At 37.4% G+C, this 20,564-nt stretch overlaps 1 protein-coding gene across 3 annotated transcripts in view; it reads right to left on the reverse strand.

Moving 5' to 3' along the window:
• The window catches only part of Hcf (Host cell factor), a 722,783-nt gene that overhangs the window by 16,719 nt on the left and 685,500 nt on the right, over positions 1–20,564 (reverse strand). The window lies entirely within an intron of this gene.

Here is a 20,564-nt window from a genome sequence, read left to right on the forward strand (position 1 = left end):
CATTCTCCCTTCTCATCATAAATTTTTTCCCAATGTTTTTGGGGAAAAAATCTAAATGTGAATTCAAGAAATGAAATTTAAGTGATACACAACATCCTATTTCTTTATATGTATCAAGTAGTTTGCAAACTCCATCTTTATATGTGAGAGTCTAGGGTAGCATGGTCCACCAATGAACACACTAAACTATATTTCTGGATCATATGTGCTTCTTTGAGGTCATGTCTGATGTAATGGTCCATCCCATAGGCATAGGAAACATTAATATTTGTTGAAAATTAATCTTTATTAATTTTTATTACTCTTTATATTAGTTACATCTATACTGTTTTCTAAAGTGAGGCAGCATACCATCTGCTGGCTGTATCATTTTCATTGCCCACCCCCCTGAAACTAAAACCCCCAGAATAAAATTTGTATGATGGCTCATGGCAAGCTTTTCCCAGGCATTTAATATGGCCAGATTCATAGATCACAGAATGAGATGAGGATTTGTTTTGTAGTGCAGATACTGAACTCTTGGAATCTGTATATATTATGGTTTCCAAATTAGTTGCAGATCTAATGTTTTCAAAGGCTATTTTGTTATCTTGATCGCATATAGTCCAGAAGAATAAATACTGCATTCAACTGAGAGAGAATTCAGTAAAGTGAATGATTAAAGTTGCTGCTGCCCTACTGCTGTTTTCATCTTAGAATCCATTGTGTATACTATGATAATACTGAGCTTTGGTAAATAAATGGGATGCTTGTAATTGCCTGATGTTTTGATAATGTAAGTTTTCCCGATTGCTAACAATAATCATGACAGGAATAAACATTAAGATTGCTGGTCAAAATTTGGAACACGATACTTGATTAGCCACCGATGGAATTTTGGGGTATAACTTTCTTTTCTCGTGCAGTTTTTGGGCATGTTAATTAATATGACTGACATCATATAAATCAATATGCCCAAACCTCTGATTGTATGAAACTGACTACAAACAGACAAATATTTTGACTGATAAGTGATCAGAACTTCTCCAGAATTAATGCACCCTGAGAAGACCGGTTCTCATTCAAATTTTGCAGATAGTAATGATGATCGAGAGATATAGCAGCAAATTTGTTTTCAAGCTGCAAAATGCATGCTTGAAGGAAACAATAATCACAAAATAATTTATACACTTGGAAGAGTTGAATTAAAAACAAATCCTAGATCCATATAGAAAACACAGGCTCAATTATAATTCAAATATATAATGTCTGTGACAAGCCTTGGTCACCTTGATCCCCGCTTATATTGGTTTCACCTGGGCAGTAACTTCCAGTATACAAGGTGCATTGTTTCTGACCATATATGGTGCTATACCCAGGGTTAATGGTGCAAGCAAAGGTCTGGATGATCTGGTTGTTACAGAATGACTGAACTTCAGTAAAATTCTGCTCACTTGACTATCAGTTCCATCAGCATTCCTCCAGGTATGACAATTTCAGGTTAGCTACCTGGTGGTCTAAAATGATGATTGAACTGATATTCAAGTGGGTATTGAAGAGTTCTGCCCCCTTGAATATCAGTCACTGTGTGACAACCAAATCCTTACCTCAACACAATGGTGACTGTTAGTAACCCTGGGTTTAGCATGAAATGCAAGGTCAGAAACAATGCACCTTGTGTTCATGTCTGGATCACATACTGGAGAAGACTGCCCAGGTGTGAAGCAAATAAGCTGGGATGAAGGTTTGGCATCTACATCAAAGAGGAATAATGCTCCTATGTGTCATAGGGTAATACTACCACTTTGCTTGAAGTGGTGATACTCAAGTTCAGCGATACTCTATCACGAGTGATTTCATTTGAGGTAATAATGGACATCATGGCGAGACCCAATATTCCTTATGTTTCAAGAGTATGGCTCTAAAACAGTTTTTCAGGCTAGTTGCTAGATAGTCCACCAGATAGAACTTATTGGTAACGCTCTAGGAGGCATTTATACCAGCTAACGTACAAACTCATCTTTACTCTGCCAGCTAGTGACTGGATGTAGTCTGAGCAATGTGTATGTGAGAGGCAGTGCCGAGGCCATGTTATGTCAAGGAGCTGGTTATATTCTTGCTGTGTGACTTCGCTGTCTGTAAATATTTCTTCAATACATTTTAATTTCAGAATTTCATTAATACATACATATATGTCCCCCCTCTATTTTTAACTTATCTATTCAATGTATGATGAAAAGTAAAACTAAAAGAACAAAGTTACCTGCAAAACAATCTAAACCTCCCAAAAATTTCCTCATTCATTTCACAAATATATATTAGATAGTATGAACCAGAGCTCAATAGGTTCACGTTGATATCAATATTTGTAAAATAATAAGAGAAGTTTAGCTCAATATAGTGCATAGAACACTTCCGTATGATACTCTCCAGAAATTAAAACAAAAAAAAAAAAAAAAAAAATCGAAAAACTTATATTAGAGTAACAAATAATTTAAAAATTAATTAAAAAATCAATTTAACACAATAAAACTCAATTTAACACAATTAAAAAACCAATTTAATGCAATTAAAAATAAAATTAATTAAAAGAATTTAACGAAAAAACTGCAAAACGATTTTCCTTCTTGAAGCTGACAATGCTTTTCGACTGTATGTTGTGATCACACGAATGAAAATTACAGAATAGGGGCGAGTATGAAACTTAAATAGGGATTATTTGCCTTCAAGCATGCGCGTAAAAAAGCCCACGAATCGGAGATGAGTTATGGCCGACGAACATTAACAGAATTTTCGTGTAATTTAATTTATACGGTTTCTGCAATTAAAAGTGGCGTATAATTATGTTGCACACTAAGTATTTTGGCCTCGTTAAATAAAAAAGTATGTTTTTCGTTAACGGTGTGAAAGGGTCTCATTCAGCAGTGTCAGAACTGCTGAACGAGAAGCACGAACTGAAGCCGCATCTTGATTAACAAGAATACTCAAAGGAAAATGTGTCAAACCCTGGTATGACAAGTTGCAATCACAGCAAGAAATGTTGTATACCTGGTCATTAATTTGTGTTGCAAACGAGGAAAGGACTGAGCGATTGTTCAGTCCTTTCCTTGTTCTAGTCTGTAATTTCCATATTGGCCTGGCCACAATTTTAAATTTGTTATCTTTAAAGAATCTGTTAAGCTCTTTGTGCACTGTTCAACATATGGGACAGAAATAAAGTATTTTTTGATATTACTATTGTTGGTTGGTGTAGTATTTTGTATCCTATCCTTTGCTTGTACCCTAATTTGGTTTATTGTAGCAAGGAGATAACTCCTGTTTAAGAATCTGCTGGTTAATATTTGTATTTCTGAGCCCAAAGCAGATTCAGTCGTTGAATATTTGTAGGCATTTAGAAATTGATTAAAGATAATTGATCTTTTGTAGGTGAAAGGTTGATAGTTGTTATAATGTAGAAGCATACTGGTGTTTGTAGGTTTTCGATAGATGTTAGATTTTATTCGAGTCCCGAGTAAGCGTGAAATTTAGAAAATTTAATGACTGTATCCATATCCTCCCTTTCCAATGTAAAACTGAGCCTAGAATGAATATTATTAATCAAATGTAAAATGTTTTGATTAGTTCTACTATAAGTAATAACTAGAACATTGTCTAAATACCTCCCACATGATATGGGGGTCAAAAAGGTGTCAAATGTATATGCTCAATCGTTGAGAGATAGATGATTATTATTATTATCATTAGTCATATGGTGCAAGGAAGCCTGAGGCTTATACTGCGCCAGCCAAAAAAAAAAAAAAAAAAAAAATTCTTTTTAACCCGGGGGGGGGGGGGGGAGAACTAGGGTCAGAAGTAAAAGGGAATCACCAATAAAAAGAAGATTGATGATATCCAGCTCAGGACCCTGGGTGTGCCAAGCCCATACTCACCAGATGTGAGCCCCGGCTCAATCCCATTGGCAAACCAAAAATTTATTTGTACACTTTGTCTCGAAAGGTGATATAGTTGGCCTCAACTAACAGTTTAATTAAGTGAAAAATTTCCTTAATGGGAAGCTTCGAATAATTAATCGGCATCGAGTTATTATTTAAATCCTAAATAATATCTAATGTGTATTCAACGTTTACATTCGTATATAATGAGGTGACATCTAGTGAGAATAAACTGTCATTGTCGCCAAGTCTACAATCCTTAAGGTTATTAAATAATGTATCGTAGTTCTTAATCCTAAATTGTATCGCCTGTCTAAAGGGTTTTATAATGCTATATACATGTGTGGCTAAGGATGAAAATGCCGAGTTTCTGTAGGAAACAATAGGCCGAATAGGAAATCCAGTCTTGTATAATTTTACTTGACCGAAAGGTGCAGGAATATTATATGTTCTGGCCTTCAATTCCTTTAACTGAGCCATAGTAATGTAATCCTTTTTTCGATATGTGGTTAACATTTTATTGTATTGATTGACTAAATTGGTAAATAGTGCCGGGTCTACTTCAAGATAAGTGGAGGAATCTGAAAAAAACTGATTCTAACTGATTAATATAATCAGGTTTATTGAGTATTACCACTGTATCTCCTTAATCTGCTCGCTGTATAATAATGTATTTATTTTCCCGAAGTTCATGTAAAAGCTAAACTGTCATGTGTATTCAATTTAGGAAGTCGCGTTTCTTTTGTTATTCATCACTTGGTTAACTTAATGAATAAATAAATCTTTTTGTGGAACATTACGAAGTTCAAATTCAATATCAATTATACACTGTTTTTTAGGTAGTTTTCGTGGTGGTAAATTATAATTTAATCCTTTGGATAAAAGTGAAATCTGGTCCTGCGATAGCGTATAAAAGGAAAGATTTGTAACCTGTTGATATGTCGGTTCGTTGAATGCTGGGTGAGGGAGTGTTTGCGAACTAGCTGACATATTCTGTGGTAGCATGCTGTGTGTATGTGGGGGGGGGGATAACTCGATACCGATTAATTATACGAAGCTTGCTATTAAGGAAATTTTTCACTTAATTAAACTGTTAGTTGAGGCCAACTATATCACCTTTCAAGACAAAGTGTACAAACAAATTTTTGGTTTGCCAATGGGATTGAGCCTGAGCGGTTTAATATCGAAAATCTACCTCTCAACGATTGAGCATATACATTTGACGCCTTTTCGATCCCATATCACATGGGAGGTATTTAGATGATGTTCTAGTTATTACTGATAGTACTATCCAAAACACTTTACATTCGTTTAATAATATTCATTCTAGGCTCAAATTTACATTGGAAAGGGAGGATAAGAATACAAAGTCAATTAATCAATTTCTAAATGCCTACAAATATTCAATGACGGAATCTGCTTTGGGCTCAGAAATACAAATATTAACCAGCAGATTCTTAAACAGGTGTTATCCCCTTGTTAATAAACCGAATTAGGGTACAAGCTAAGGATAGGATACAAAATACTACACCAACCAACAATAGTAATATCAAAAAATACTTTATTTCTGTCCCATATGTTGAACCGTGACACAAACAGCTTAACAGATTCTTTAAAGATACTGGATTTAAAATTGTGGCCAGGCCAATACGGAAATTACACACTATACTGAACAATCGCTCAGTCCTTTCCTCATTCGCAACACAAATTAATGAGCTGGTATACAACATTTCTTGCTGTGATTGCGACTCGTCTTACCACGGTTCGACGTGTTTTCCTTTGAATATTCGTGTTAATCAACATGCAGCTTCAGTTCGTGCTTCTTGTTCAGAAGTAGAGAGAAGAAGAAGTTTCCACAGAAGTAGCCTTTCATGCTGTTAACAAAAAACATTTTTTTTTATTTAACGAGGCCAAAATACTTAGTGTCCAACTTAATTATATGCGACTATTAATCAAAGAAACTGTAGAAATTAATTTACACGAAAATTCCATTAATATTCGTCGGCACATCTCAACTCCAATTCGTAGGCTTTTACGCACATGCTTGAAGACAAATAATCCCTATTTAAGTATCATACTCACCCCTATTAGGTAATTTTCATTCCTGTAATCACGACTTATGGTCGAAAGGCATTGTCAGCTTCAGGAAGGAAAATCGTTTTGCACTTTTTTTCGTAAAATTCTTTTAATTAATTTTATTTTTAATTGCATTAAATTGAGTTTTATTGTGTTAAATTGATTTTTTAATTATTTTTTAAATTATTTGTTACTCTAATGTAAGTTTTTCGATTTTTTCGTTTTAATTTCTGGGGAGTATCACACGGAAGTGTTCTACGTACTATATCGAGGTAAACTTCTCTTATTATTTTAAAAATATACATGGTCTCAAAGCAATTTCAATGATGTCCATTTCCACTTAAAATCTGCCAAGCCAGACTAACTTTTTCCTATATCGAGGTAAACTTCTCTTATTATTTTAAAAATATACACGGTCTCAAAGCAATTTCAATGATGTCCATTTCCACTTAAAATCTGCCAAGCCAGACTAACTTTTTCCACCCAAATTCCAGTTATTAGTTTCCTCAGTTTCTTTAATTATTCACTCATGGCTGTTTTTTGCTTCAGTGGTGGTACAGGTGCATGTTGTTGTTGTTGCTGTTGTTTGGTTTTTAGGAGCATTAGCAACTAAGGCCATATTGCTCTGGGGATATGCTGTGGTCATTCCCTGACCTTTCCGCATCCTCCGTATTTGGTGGTCATGGGCTCGAACCCCGGTCTAATCAAGAAGCGTGTGCTACGCACTACTGCTCCTGCCCACCTGGCTACAGAGGCGCCGCAGGTGCATGTCAGCTCTGATATTCATTGTCAGGGACTTCTTAATTTGGAATCTTCTCTGGCATAAAATCTCTTAATTCCACTGGGTCAAATTCATCTACTGTTCTCCCAACTTCACTAATCACTCTTTTACTTCCCTCTCTTAAGCTCAACTTTCATCACACTTACTTATCCAACAGCAAGGTTTCCCTAGGTGATTTTAATGTTCGACTTCAGATTCCTTACAGTTTTATATTTGCATGGTTAAGATGTTGAGGCTTTTGCAATTACTAATGATCTCATACAGTTTATTCAGTTACCTACCAAAATATACCAGATAATCCTAAACACCCCCTGATCTTTTTTTTCACCAACGACCTTCAAAGTACTATCCATATTCCTAGTGTCTAGGCACCCACATCCTGGTGATAGTCTCTCTCTCTCTCTCTTGTGGCCATTCTCAGCCTTGTCATGTTTGGCATTAGAGGAATGTGAAATGGGATGATCTGCATGACTACTATTTACTATTATTCTTTTTCTTGGTTAACTGGTTGGATTACTGTTTTAAATCTTCTAATCCTAATGTTTGTTTTATCATGTCAGTGAAATTATTCTTGTAGAGATGAAATACTTTATTCCACATTCCACCCTAAAATCTCATCTTTTATCTAAACCTTGGTTTTTCAGTAAATGTGCTAAGGATGTTCAAGATACAAATGTTTAATATTCCAATTGTCTTGAACCAAAACTCCAGCTTCATATTCTGCCTATACTAAAGGTCTCAGCAATAGTAAACCAATTATTAATCACACTAAACTCAATTCTGAACAGGCTAACGGTAGAAAACTTGGTTCTTGTAGTAGTGGCATGTGATGCAAGAAAGCATGTGTATGAGCTTATGCAGCATCAGCCAAAAAAAAAAGAAAAAACACACCATTCCCTCCAAATGCCGGTCCAGTTCCTCCTTAAATTTATTCAACCTATCAACTTCCACGACAGATGGAAGTTTGTTCCAGCAATTAACCACCCGCTGGCGAAAGGCAAATTTCCGCACATCTATTCTACATCTGTCTTTTCTTAATTTGAATTTATGCCCCCTTAGGTTCGTAATCTGAACAAGTGGAAGGATCCCATCAGAATTCAGCATGCTCAACCCATTCAAGGCCTTATATACCTCAATCAGATCACTGCGCAGGTGCCTAGTCTCCAGCCACTGCAATTTGCAGAACTTAAGCCTCTCTTGGTAAGAGGATCCCTTCATTCCCCTCACCAATCTTGTTGCCCTTCTCTGTACACGCTCAAGTAAATCTACATCCTTCCTAAAATGAGGCCTCCAGACCTGTACGCAGTACTCAAGGCGTGGCGAGGCCTGACCATTGCCTTATACAGAGGGATAATCACCTCCTTTTCCCTGCTAGCAAAATTCCTATATATCATTGACAAAACCCCATGACCTGCCCTGGCAGCCTGTCTGCATTGCTCAGAAACCTTCATATCTGACTGCACAATTACTCCCAGGTCTTTTTCATTTTCTACCACCTTAAGTGTAGTACCACACAGTTGGTACGTTTCTCTGGGGTTACTTCTACCCATATGCAGTACTTTGCATTTGTCAAGGTTAAACTTCAGTTGCCACTTCTTAGCCCATCTGCCCAAATTATCTAGATCCTGTTGCAGTAGCACACTGCCATTACTGTCATTAACAACGATGCCAACTTTGTATCATCTGCAAACTTCGACACTAAGCCTGATATACCTTCATCAATATCATTGATAAATATACAAAACAACAGTGGACCCAACACCGAACCCTGTGGGACTCCACTAATAACATTAGTCCAAGAAGAGCAGCACCCATTGATTACCACCCTCTGTCTTCTCCCACTTAATCATCCTTTTATCCATTATAGCAACTTACCCTTAATACCATTCTGCTCCAATTTGTACAATAGTCTTCCATGTGCAACAGTGTCAAAAGCTTTCCTGAAATCCAAATATATGATATCAAAATTATTTTTTGCATCCAGTTCCTTTGTAACCACATCATAATATCCTATCAAATTTGTCAGACAAGACTTTCCCTTAACAAACCCATGCTGTGTCTGAATTATTGCTGCAGTCTTGTCTAGATGATCCTGTAATGCATCTTTAACCAGTGACTCCATTATTTTACCCGGAACAGAAGTTAAACTAACTGGTCTGTAATTACTCATGTCACTCATCGATCCCCCTTTGTGAATTGGGGATACATTTGCACATCTCCAGTCCGTGGGAAACTCCCCTGAGTCCAAGGACGCTCTCATAATTATGGCTAAGGGTTTGCTTAGTTGCTTTGCTGCCTCCTTTAATATAACTGGATAGATCCCATCCACCCCAGGTGCTTTTCTTACGTTTAACTTCAACAATTTCTGTTCCACTTTGCTCTCGGTTATTACAAAATCATTAAGTACCTTGCTACAATTTGATAACCTGCTGCCATTTTCAAACCTTAATAATTCCTCATGTGTGAATGTAGATGCAAAATACTCATTCAGTTTGTTTGCTATCTGAGCAGGATCATCAACAGTCGAACCGTCGATGTCAAGTGGACCAATCAGATTCATCCCCTTCCTTTTAGAGTTTATATAAGTAAAGAAATCCTTTCTGTTTTTCTTAGCATCTTTTAACAAGGATTTCTCGTAATCTGCCTTCGCCTGCCTAACCTCCTTTGTCACCTGATTACAGACTAGCTTATATCTGCCATAGGCTTCTCAGTCGCTTGATAATTTATATGCATCCCATGCATTTTTCTTCTCTATTACGAGTCTCATTAGTTCATTAGATAACTATTTAGGCCTAAACCTTGAGCAATATTTCTTAATAGGTATGAAACTTTTAGTAGCTTCTACGATTAATTCCTTGAATGCTTCCCACTTAGAATTTACTGTTGGTAACATCGTCAGTTTATCCCACTGTACAGAATTTAATAACTGTCGGAGACCACTGTACACACCTTTATGGAAGCAAAAACCCTTTCCTTTACTCCTGATGGTAGTTGAGCATTTGGGTCTCTTGCCAAAGCAATCAACTGCAACTTCTGTTCATCCTCAACTAAACACAAAGGCAACTTATTAGCATCCTATTTTTCTTCTAACCCTTGCTTTAATTATCTTGGAAAACGACCTCCTGTATTACCTAATAAATTTTACCCAATGCCTCCTATGGTCTTCTGATAGATGGATATTACAGTAATTCTGAACAATCTTGATGCCAAGAAAACTCTCCTCCTGGAATTTCTCATTTGTTCTCAAGGGCTCTCTGTCGCCTTTTAACATTTTCTTATAACACTGGTAATTAGAAAATTTTTCTTTCTGCTTGGAAATTTTCTCATATCCAACCAGATCCTAAAAAAGGTCCCAACTGACCAATTATCACTCCATTACACTCTACTCTCTGAAGTAATGATGAAATCCATCAATTGCCAACTAGAAACTTTCCATTTCATTAATGATTGTTAATATGGATTCCATCAGTGATATTTTGGCTTTTATTTCTAATCTTTGGACACCATCAATGGAAAAATCTTATAAACAAGATTCCGTCTTATGGATTACTGACTGGTTTTTGCAAATGGATAGCCAATTTTCTATCTGACTGCTCACGGTGGGGGATGGTACATGGCTCGGTCTTTAACTTCTACACTAATGCTGGTGCTCCCCAAGGATCTGTTCTTTCTCCCACTACTTTCTTCCACTCACTGGAAATCCTATCCATAGTTTTGTTGATGATAGCACACTACAGTGTACCTTTCAGTTTGGAGAACCTTGCTCTGCATAAAAATCCTCAACTTTTTGAATACCCACCACCAGTTTCTTAAATGTTGATCTCCAATGGGATAAAGAAAATTTAGTTAATTTTAATCCTTCAAAAAGTTAGTCCTGTCTTATTTCTCATAATAAAGGGTCTACTGTTCCTATGTTCATCTTCAATGACATTCAGAATTTTAGACAAGATCACTTATCTCTACTAATGATGACAATGGCTTCTAATCTCTCTTGGCATAAGAACATTGCAAATACTATTTCCCTTGAATAAAAAAAAAAAAAAAAAAAACCCCGTTGTTCTTTTTTTTCACTCTTGACATTACTTTTATTCTAAACAATTACTCTGTACAAATCTCAAATCTGCTTTATGATAGTATATAACATGTGGGTTGATGTCCCAAAAACTAACTTCTAGACTCCATTCAAAAGAGGACAGTTGGGTTAATCAATAATTCCATCTCTTAAAAAGTCTCAACACACTTGTCTCAGGGTTCATATTCTGCTGCATGCCTTTTCTTTAGATGCTCCATAGCCATAGATTCTCTCTACCAAACAAGTCTGAATAAGTACTGCACCCAATCACCATCTATTCACTCTCCAGCCCCAATTTCACAATACCAACTTTTCCTCATTTACACCTTTTACTTCTGCTCTGTGGAACAATCTTCTTTGTGTATTTCCAGAAAATTACAACATACAGAAATCCAATTTGCCTTCTTGGCATTGAACCCATGCACAGTATTAAGTGCAATATGTATACGAGGTGGGGAAATAAATTCCTAGACTGGTGTTGCTGCGATGTTTGACGAGTTTGAAAGTAAACAGAAGTGTTATGTTCTGATGCTTTATCTCTGGGTCTTACAGTATGACCCAAATACAAAGCATCACAGTATGCAGGACTTCAAATTCATCACCAAAGCCTAAAAAGTTTCATTTACAGAAGTCCAGGATTAAACAATGCTGTTATGTTTTGTTGACAAACAAAGTGTGATTCGCAAGGAATTTGTATCTGATGGGGAGAGTGTCAATGCTGCATTCAATGTACAGGTGCTTCTTGTATGTCGAATGCAGTATTGACACTGTCTACTTCAAAGACTACTGAAGTATACTTCCTAGGGGAGGTAGCAATTTTGAGAGAAAGGTAGCTAATTCTTGTTGCACTTCAATGCTCCAGCCTATTTCTCAATTGTAAAGACATTTCTGACGAAACATGGCACTGTACAGACCAACCATTCACCCTACTCTCCTGATTTAGCATCGGCAGGCTTTTCCTTTCCTGGGGTGAAAACTGTCATCAAAGGAAAGATTTCAGAATCTTGAGGATAGAGTAAAATGTAACCGCTGAACTGGACATCATCTCTTTGGATGCCTTCACTGAATATTTTCAGAAACTTTTAGAAAGGTGCAATAAGTGCATTCAATCAGGTGGTGATGATTACATTGAATAAAAATAAAATCATTTTGGAAATCCCTTACTTCGTGTTTACTTTACTGCACCAGTTCAAGAACTTTACTGCACCAGTTCAAGAACTTTACTGCACCAGTTCAAGAACTTTACTGCCACACCTCACAATACTTCTCCTTCTTGGGTTTTCATATATATATGTATAAAGGGAATTGCGAGACTGCAATTGAAATATTGTTTTAAAGTATGAGAGCCACCATAAAAAAAGAGATTGAATGCCCTGAAAATTTCCAAAGACTGGCAATATGCTTGGAATTGGCAAAAGGACACCCACTGAGAGACAACAGAACCAAGGAATAAAAATTCAAACTAAGGATGAAGAGTAATGACTAGATTCCAAGAAATTTTTTCGGGCAAAATTCCAGTTACCCTGTATCCCACAACCATTATTAATACTAAAAGATATTTCTTGGCTAAATGCCTTTTAGATTAAACCATGCACACAATCAGGCTTCTCTAATATTGTGGAGTTATACTTCATAACTGGGTTGTCACTAATGCAATGACAAGGGTACCTGCCCACCCACTGATGAGAAGCTAATAAGCTTTGAAATGGTACTGTCTGGTATCTGCTGAGAATAAGTAACATTAGTCTTCTCCATGGGTGAAATGTTCCTTATTCGAGGCAGTTCAATACGACGGCAACTCGTTGTGAAGGTATGAGATAATTAAAACTTAATATTAATATATTAGTAATATATATACTTAATTATATATTAGTAAAATACTAATATATATATATATATATATATATTAGTATTAATAATTATTAATACTAATCTCTCTCTACATTCTCTCTTTCCCTCCCCAACCTTATGACGAGTTCTGTTCTGGTACTTCCATCATAAGTTGAAATGGTTGTAAGTCAAATATAAATAACAATAATAATATAAGGGTATGGTTTCCAAGGTTAATAAGAAAATAAAGGTAGCAATAATAATAAATGGGAAGTAAAAATTTCACAATCAAAGACATTAAAATTATTTACTGAGTGAGGATGAGAGAGAGAAAGGGAGATGCCAGATTTTTCAGCAGATGATGGCAAAGGAACAGTGGAAGTCTTCTTCAAAAATTTGTGTAATGTTGACTGTATACTTTGCTTTTTCTTTTCATTGTAGATCTCCCTATAGCAAGCAAATGCATCTTGAATGGTTTTGTACACATTTGAATATCTTTCAACACTTGGATCCATTTGGTCCTTGAGGTTGTCACAGACATTCTCTCAGATAAGCCAGACAAGCTGTACTTGCTACCTGTGAGTCTAAAACGCTGATGGAACTGATATTCGGTAACACTCAAGTCAAGTGGACCCAATTTTGGCGAAGTCCAGACGGTCTGTGACAGCCAAATCCTCTGCTTGCACCTTCACGATGGTGGGACTGTTAGTAATCCTGGGTATAACCTCCATGCACAAGTATATGGTGGATGACCATCCAGGTGTGAACCAACATAAGCAGGGGTCGAGGCGTGGTGCCCACACCACATGGAGGAATGCTGCCCCTCTATGTTACCAGGCAGTACTAGGTGGTAGATGACTCTCATCAACTGGTGCAATATCACCACTTTGCTTATTGGAGGTTTGAAGTGGTGGAACCCATGTTTAGTCTCTAGAGCTAAGTTCCGGTCAAACCTTCCCCATCTCTTCCATCATGCAGTATGATTGATGACTTTTGAGGTTATGATGAACATTGTGGTGAGATCCAACATTCCTTACATTTCGAGGGTACAGCTCTAAAACGGTGTTCGCAGGCCGGCCGCTAGTTAGTACACCGGACTGAACCTATTGGTAACTCTCTAGGAGGCTTCCGGATCAGCTAGTGTATAATCTTGCTACCTCTTCTCTGCCAGATGGTGACTGGAGGGAGTCCGAGTAGTGTGTATGCGGGGAGCATTGTTGAGACCATGCTATGTCAAGGATCTGTGTATATTCTTACCATGTGTATGCCATATCCAAAAATTTCGTTACTTCATACAGCATGTCCCACCCACTTTTTCTTACTATTGAATACACCACGAATTGTCAAACTAATAGAGCAAGCTTATCTGCGAAAAGATCTAAACCTCCCAAGCACTTCCTAATTAATTTCACAAATATTCGTGGTCTCGATTCCAATCTCAACGATGTCCATTTCCACTTGCAGTCTGCCAAACCCCATGTACTTTTTTTTAAAGAAAGAATCTCAGTTATTGGTTGATTCAACTACTGCTCATCTCAGATGCCCAAATTATTCGCTGTATGATCCTTTTCGCCTCAAAGGTGGTACTTGTGCATATGTCCGTTCGGATATTCCCTGTCAGAGACTTGGCAATTTGGAATCTCCTCTCTTTGATCTTCTTTGGCTTAAAATCTCTCTACCTCATTGTGTCAAATTCATCTGTTGTCTCTACCGTTCTCCCAACTCCACTAATCACTTGGAGCTCTTTGACTTCCTCTCTTTGCAACTTGACTTTCTCCAGTCCAACTTTCCTAACAGTGAGGTAATTTTCCTTGGTGATTTAAATGTTCACAACTCCAGCTGGCTTCCGTTTTCTAGTCACACCGACCCAGCTGGTCAAGATGCTGAGGATTTTGCAATTACTAATGATCTTGCACAGATTGTTCATTTACCTACAAGAATACCGGACAATCCTAATCATACAGCCAATAAGCTTGATCTTTTTCTCACAAACAACCCTTCTAAGTACACGGTCGAAGTGAGAGGTCCTTTAGGCACTAAAGATCACAACTTGGTAATTGTCTCTTCTCCAATGGAACCTTTATCTCATGGCTATTCCCAACCTCGTGTTGTTTGGCATTACAAGAATGCAAAATGGGATGACCTGCGAGACTTCTTTTCTTTGGTCGGATTACTGTTTGAAAAGTTCTGATGTCAACGTTTGCTCAGATCGTGTCAGTGAAATTATTCTAGCAGGAATGGAATCCTTTATCCCACACTCAACTTTAAAATCTCGTCCTTTATCTAAACCTTGGTTTTCCAATAAATGTGCTAAGGCTGTTCAAAAGAAGAATGTTGCATATCGTAATTGGTTTGTTTCTAATTCTTTAGTTTCATTTTCTGCCTACACCAAAGCTCACAACAATTGTAAAGCAGTTATTAACCAGTCCAAACTAGAGTTTGAACAGGCTAAGAGTAGAAAACTTGCTTCTTGTCCTAATGGTAGCCGAGCATTCTGGTCTCTTGCCAAAGCTATTGACTGCAACTTTTGCCCATCTCTGCTCCCACCTCTGTCCAAACCAGATGGTTCTGTTGTCACATCAGCCAAGGATAAAGCTGACCTGCTAGCATCCCATTTTTCTTTCAACTCATGCATTAACGATCTTGGTAAAACACCTCCCACTATTCCCAACACGTTCCATTCAATGCCTCCTGTGGTCTTCCGTCAAAAGGATTCTGATGAATCTTGATGCTAAGAAAGCTCCAGGCCCCGATGGTATTTCTCCACTTGTTCTCAAAACCGGTGCTCCTGAATTTACTCCTATTCTTTGCTGCCTTTTTTCACTTTCTTATTACAAAGGTGTTTTTCCTTCTGCTTGGAAATTTGCTCATATCCAGCCAGTTCCTAAAAAGGGTGACAAATCCCTCCCATCCAATTATCATCCTATTGCAATTACTTCTACTCTTTCTAAAGTAATGGAGAAATCAATTAACCGCCAAATTTTAAACTACCTAGAAATCTTCCGTCTGAACAACGATCGCCAGTACGGATTCTGTCAGTGTCGATCCACTGGTGATATTCTGGCTTATGTTACCCATTTATGGACTAATTCAATGGAAAGGTTCGGTGAAACACAAGTAGTTGCTCTTGACATCTCAAAGGTTTTTGGATCGTGTTTGGCATAAAGGTCTTTTAAACAAGCTTCCATCTTATGGTTTGCCAACTGTTTTTAGTAATTGGTTATCCAGTTTTCTCTCTGATCGTTCACTGAAGGTGATGGTAGATGGCTCTCTGTCTTCTAACTTCTCCACTAATGCTGGTGTCCCCAAGGTCGGTTCTTTCTCCCACTCTTTTTCTCTTGTATATTAATGACCTTCTTCCATTGACTGGAAATTCTATCGATAGTTTTGCCGATGATAGCACATTGCATTCCACTTTCCATTTGGAGAAACCTTGTCCTGCTCAATCAGCTTCAACTTCTCAAAAATCTGCTATCAATTCCTTAAATGCAGATCTTGAGGTAATTCTCCAGTGGGACAAAGACAACTTAGTTGATTTCAACCCTTCTAAAGCTCAGTCTGGTCTTATATCCCGCAAAAAGGATCCTTCTGCTCCAATGCTTATCTTTAGTGACACTCTGATTTCTAGGCAAAATGATATCTCTTTTGGGAATTACCCTTACTTCTAATCTCTCTTGGCACAAGCACATTAGAAATATTGCTTCTTCTGCATCTAAAAAACTTGGTTTTCTCTTTCGCTCTTGGCGTTACTTTTCTTCCAAGCAATATTCCAAGCATGGAATATTGTTCCCACATCTGGGGGTGGTGCGCCCAAAACCTCTCTCAGGCTTCTTGATTCCATTCAGAAGAGGGCAGTTAGGTTAATTAATGACTCATCTCTAACACAGTCTCTACACTCGCTGTCTCATAGACATACTGTTTCTGCTGCATGCCTCTTCTACAGATACTTCCATGGGCACTGTTCTTCTGAATTAGCTTCTATAATTCCTGCTCTCTCTTTCAAAACAGTCTGAACACGTGCCGCCACCAGCCAATATCCATTTACTGTCCAACTTTAAACTCATAGAACCAACTTTTCATCTTCCTCGTTTATTCATTCAACTGCCGTTTTCTGGAACAACCTTCCTTTATACGTATTTCCTGAAAATTACAGTCTACAGAAGTTCAAGTCCAATGTCAACAAATATCTTCTTTCTCAACCTCCAACCCAAGCACGGTACTAAGTACTATAGGTTCACCTCTCGTGTTTGGGGTTTACATAAAAAAAAAAAAAAAAAAAAAATTTCTTCCAACATTTGCATTCCCTTACTAATTATGGCAAATGACCCTACCATCTTTTTCACTGAAAACTTTCTTGCAGGTTTTTTTCTACATTTTCTCTCTCTTCTCCTTCTCTAATGTCTTGTAGTTCCAGCTCAAACAGCTCATCATTAGTTAATTCTTCTTCTGTTTTCGACAAACTGCTCTCAGTTTACATCCACTTCCAGTTCCAGCTGCTCTACAAGTTCTACAACTCTGTTACTAATTTCGGCAATAGCGTTATCCTTATCAAACCTAGGGATGTGAATTTCCATGAGTTTCTTCCATATGCCACTCATGTATTTATTAGTAACCTCATTCCATGCTGCAGCTATGTTCATTGTGCAATGGAAAATATCATAAGCCTTCTAAAATTCTCTCACAGTTTGCCCTCTTTGAGTTGCAGTAATAGCCTGACAAAACATCTTTCGAAGGGTAATAAGGTTTAAATGCAGCAATAATTCCTTGATAATTGACAGTGTTTGGTGGAAGGTACACTACTTTAACATCAGGGTGAATGTCATCTAGGTACACTATCCAACATTAACAAAATTTTAAACAGGATGTCTTTTTCATGAAAATAATTCTTGATCTCTCTCTCTGATGAAAAAATTTACATACCAATTTTCAAATAACAGTATGCTCAACCATGCCTTTTTGTTATACCGATAAAACACTGGCAGGGTGTGATTACTGATATTTTTTAAAGCCCTTGAATTTTCAGAATGATAAATCATCAATGGTTTTAGCTTATATACTGCTACATTTCCTCCAATAAGTAGGGTGACACAATCTTTGAATGCCTTAAATCCTGGCATCATTTTAGCTTCTTTGTAGATGTATGCATGTTCAAGAATTTTTTTCCAAAATAAGCTTGTTTCATCCAAATTGAATATTTGCTCAGGCAAATATTCTCCCTCTTCATCAATGATTAAACTCTTCCTTAAAAGCTTCAGCAGCTTCTATATCTGCACTAGCTGTGCTTCCCCACTTACTTTCACATTATGCAAATTGTAACGTTTTCTAAACCTATTGAACCATTCGTGACTTGCGATAAATGTTTCCTTCTAGTCATCTCCTGCAAGTAACTAAAATTTTGAAAAGCCTTCTTGCTTTAGCCCGAATATCTAATAAGCTTAGGGGTACATGCTTCTGAGTTTGGTCCTCTATTTATGCAACTAATAACTTTTTCATCTCATGAATAAGCCCAGTTCGTTTTTCATTATTATCATTGAGTTGATAGGCACTGACACTTTTACTGCTTCACAAATTCTGTCTTTTTTCTTCATGATGATGGATGTAGTCAAGTAAGATAAGATGGAGTCATGAGCCAGTTCTGTTACAGATTTATCTTTTTTGTGTTGTGTTATTATTTTCAGCTTTGTCTCTAAGCTTATTGTCTTTCTCCTCTTCTTCTTCTTGACAGGAACTGGAGAATCAATTTTGCATTTGCTAGCCATATTAATTGAAGGGTAGTTTAGTTCCAGATAACAGCAATAATATCACGTAAGTTGGGGATTGCACCGGGGTTACGTTCCACATACCCAGGATTGTTAGCTGAAGCGGCATAAATCGAGGAAGATTTATAATGTATTTAAATGAGATATTCGTAGTTCAATTTTTTCGTAGTGTTCCTTCACTATGAAAATTGAACCATAAGAGTTAATATAAGTGTTTTTTATATTAAATATTTGTGGTTATTTTATAATTATGAGATATATATATATTTATAGATAAAATATAAGTAATAAAATAAAAATTTAACTTAGTACTTCATTCTTGTAGAGACATCTTTGGAGTATGAAGTAATGCCCTCCCATATTGATGTTCTTTGATGGTGGCGTAATGAAGCAGCATTAATGGGATGGGCCTGATGGAGGGTTGACCGATTCTGCAGGTTCTTTGGCCTTAGAACTGCAGCACTGACATCTGGTGAGTCTTTCTCTCTTCTAATATATTGCAGTAGGGCTTCAATATGTTAGTAACAGCTCTTCGGTTGGAAGAGCTGCATTCCCAGTCTGGGTCATTATCACAGAGTTTTGCAGCCTGTTTGTATATGTGTCAAAGCTGACTGAAGTGTCTTTGTGGTGAGGGTCCTAATTGGCACAATCTCCTGCTCTTCCTCTTGCTCCTCAGAATCCAGTTTAGCCAGTTGTGCAGCCAGCTCCTCTAAGTCCTCCTTTGAAAGAGGATCACTACAGCTTTGCAGCAACTAACTGACATCATCAATGTCAACCTGTCAAGGCCAACATCCTCAGCCATCTGTGTGATCTTCAGCAACTGCTGAAACTGGCTCAAACTCAAGAAAGTAAGACACTGCATCAGGTCACAATTTCCTCCAAACGCCATTCATGCACAATTGCGACACTTCTTTCCAGGCTGCAGCAATGTTACTTATGGCCTTAAGGATGTTGTAGGACCTCCAGAGTTCTCTCAGTCACTGAGTTTGATGCCTGCACTGCCTCGACAATCCCTTTGATGGTCATACGTAAATAGTATGCCCTGAAAGTTGCAATAATGCCCTGATCCATTGACTGCAACAGTGAGGTGGTGTTTGGTGGCAAATAAGCAACCTTCGCATTCAGAATGTTGTTGGGGATATCTTAAAGGTTGGCTGGATGTCCTGGAGCATTGTCGAGGACTAAAATAACTTTTAGTGCAGAAAACAACTTGTTTTCTGCACAAAATCGAGGCATCTCTGGACAAAAGTATGAAGTCGCAAAAAAGAGTCTGGGTCATCCACACCTTCTTATTAGAGCGTTATAAAACAGGAAGTAGGGTCTTTACAATGCCTTTCATAACACATGAATTCTCTGAATGGCACACCAACAACGGCTTTAACTTAAAAGTGCCTGATGCATTACCACCCAGAAGTAACGTAAGCTGATCTTTTTCAGCCTTAAAACCAGGGGCAGACTTTTCTTCACAGGCTATGTACATCCTATTCAGTATCTTCTTCCAGTACAGCCCCTTTTCATCAACATCAAACGCTAAGTCTGGGGTGTAATAGCCTTCATCCATTAACTTTTGGAATATGGGAGAATATTCCTCAGAACCTGCAGTTTCAGTGCTACCTGCCTCACCGGTAATTTTTACATTGTGAATTCTGGTCCTGTTTTTGAACCAGGAAATCCAACCCCAACCAGCTGAAAATGATTAGTCCCTCCCAATTCCTCATTAATTTCACTAAACAAGCTTCTAGCCATGTCTATAACCACTTCCTGTAAGAATGTTATTTTATTTCATATAGTCTATCCACAGCACTAATAACTTCACCTTCTCCGTTATCCCACTCCTTGAATAAATTGTTTTAGAAACGCTTATATTGACAGTTCCTCTATGTGACTGCTTGATCTACTCAGCATTATTCATAATGGTCATAACAGTAAACGGTGCTAAGTTTAAGGTCTTGCACACCTCTGAACGCTGCTTACCAGGTTCCATAAAAAGAATAATGTCCATTTTTCACTTCAATTGTTAGAGACCTGCAGCTTTTTTTTTAACATGTGCAGGCACAAATTTACCGCTACGCTTAGAAGACATGGTTGCACAATTTATTTAAAATAATAAGGCACTAATGAACAGGAAATTATTA

This window comes from Mastigoproctus giganteus, chromosome 4, assembly GCF_048544385.1.
Source record: "Mastigoproctus giganteus isolate SK-2022 chromosome 4, ASM4854438v1, whole genome shotgun sequence".
In the NCBI taxonomy this organism is placed as follows: Eukaryota; Metazoa; Arthropoda; class Arachnida; order Uropygi; family Thelyphonidae; genus Mastigoproctus; species Mastigoproctus giganteus.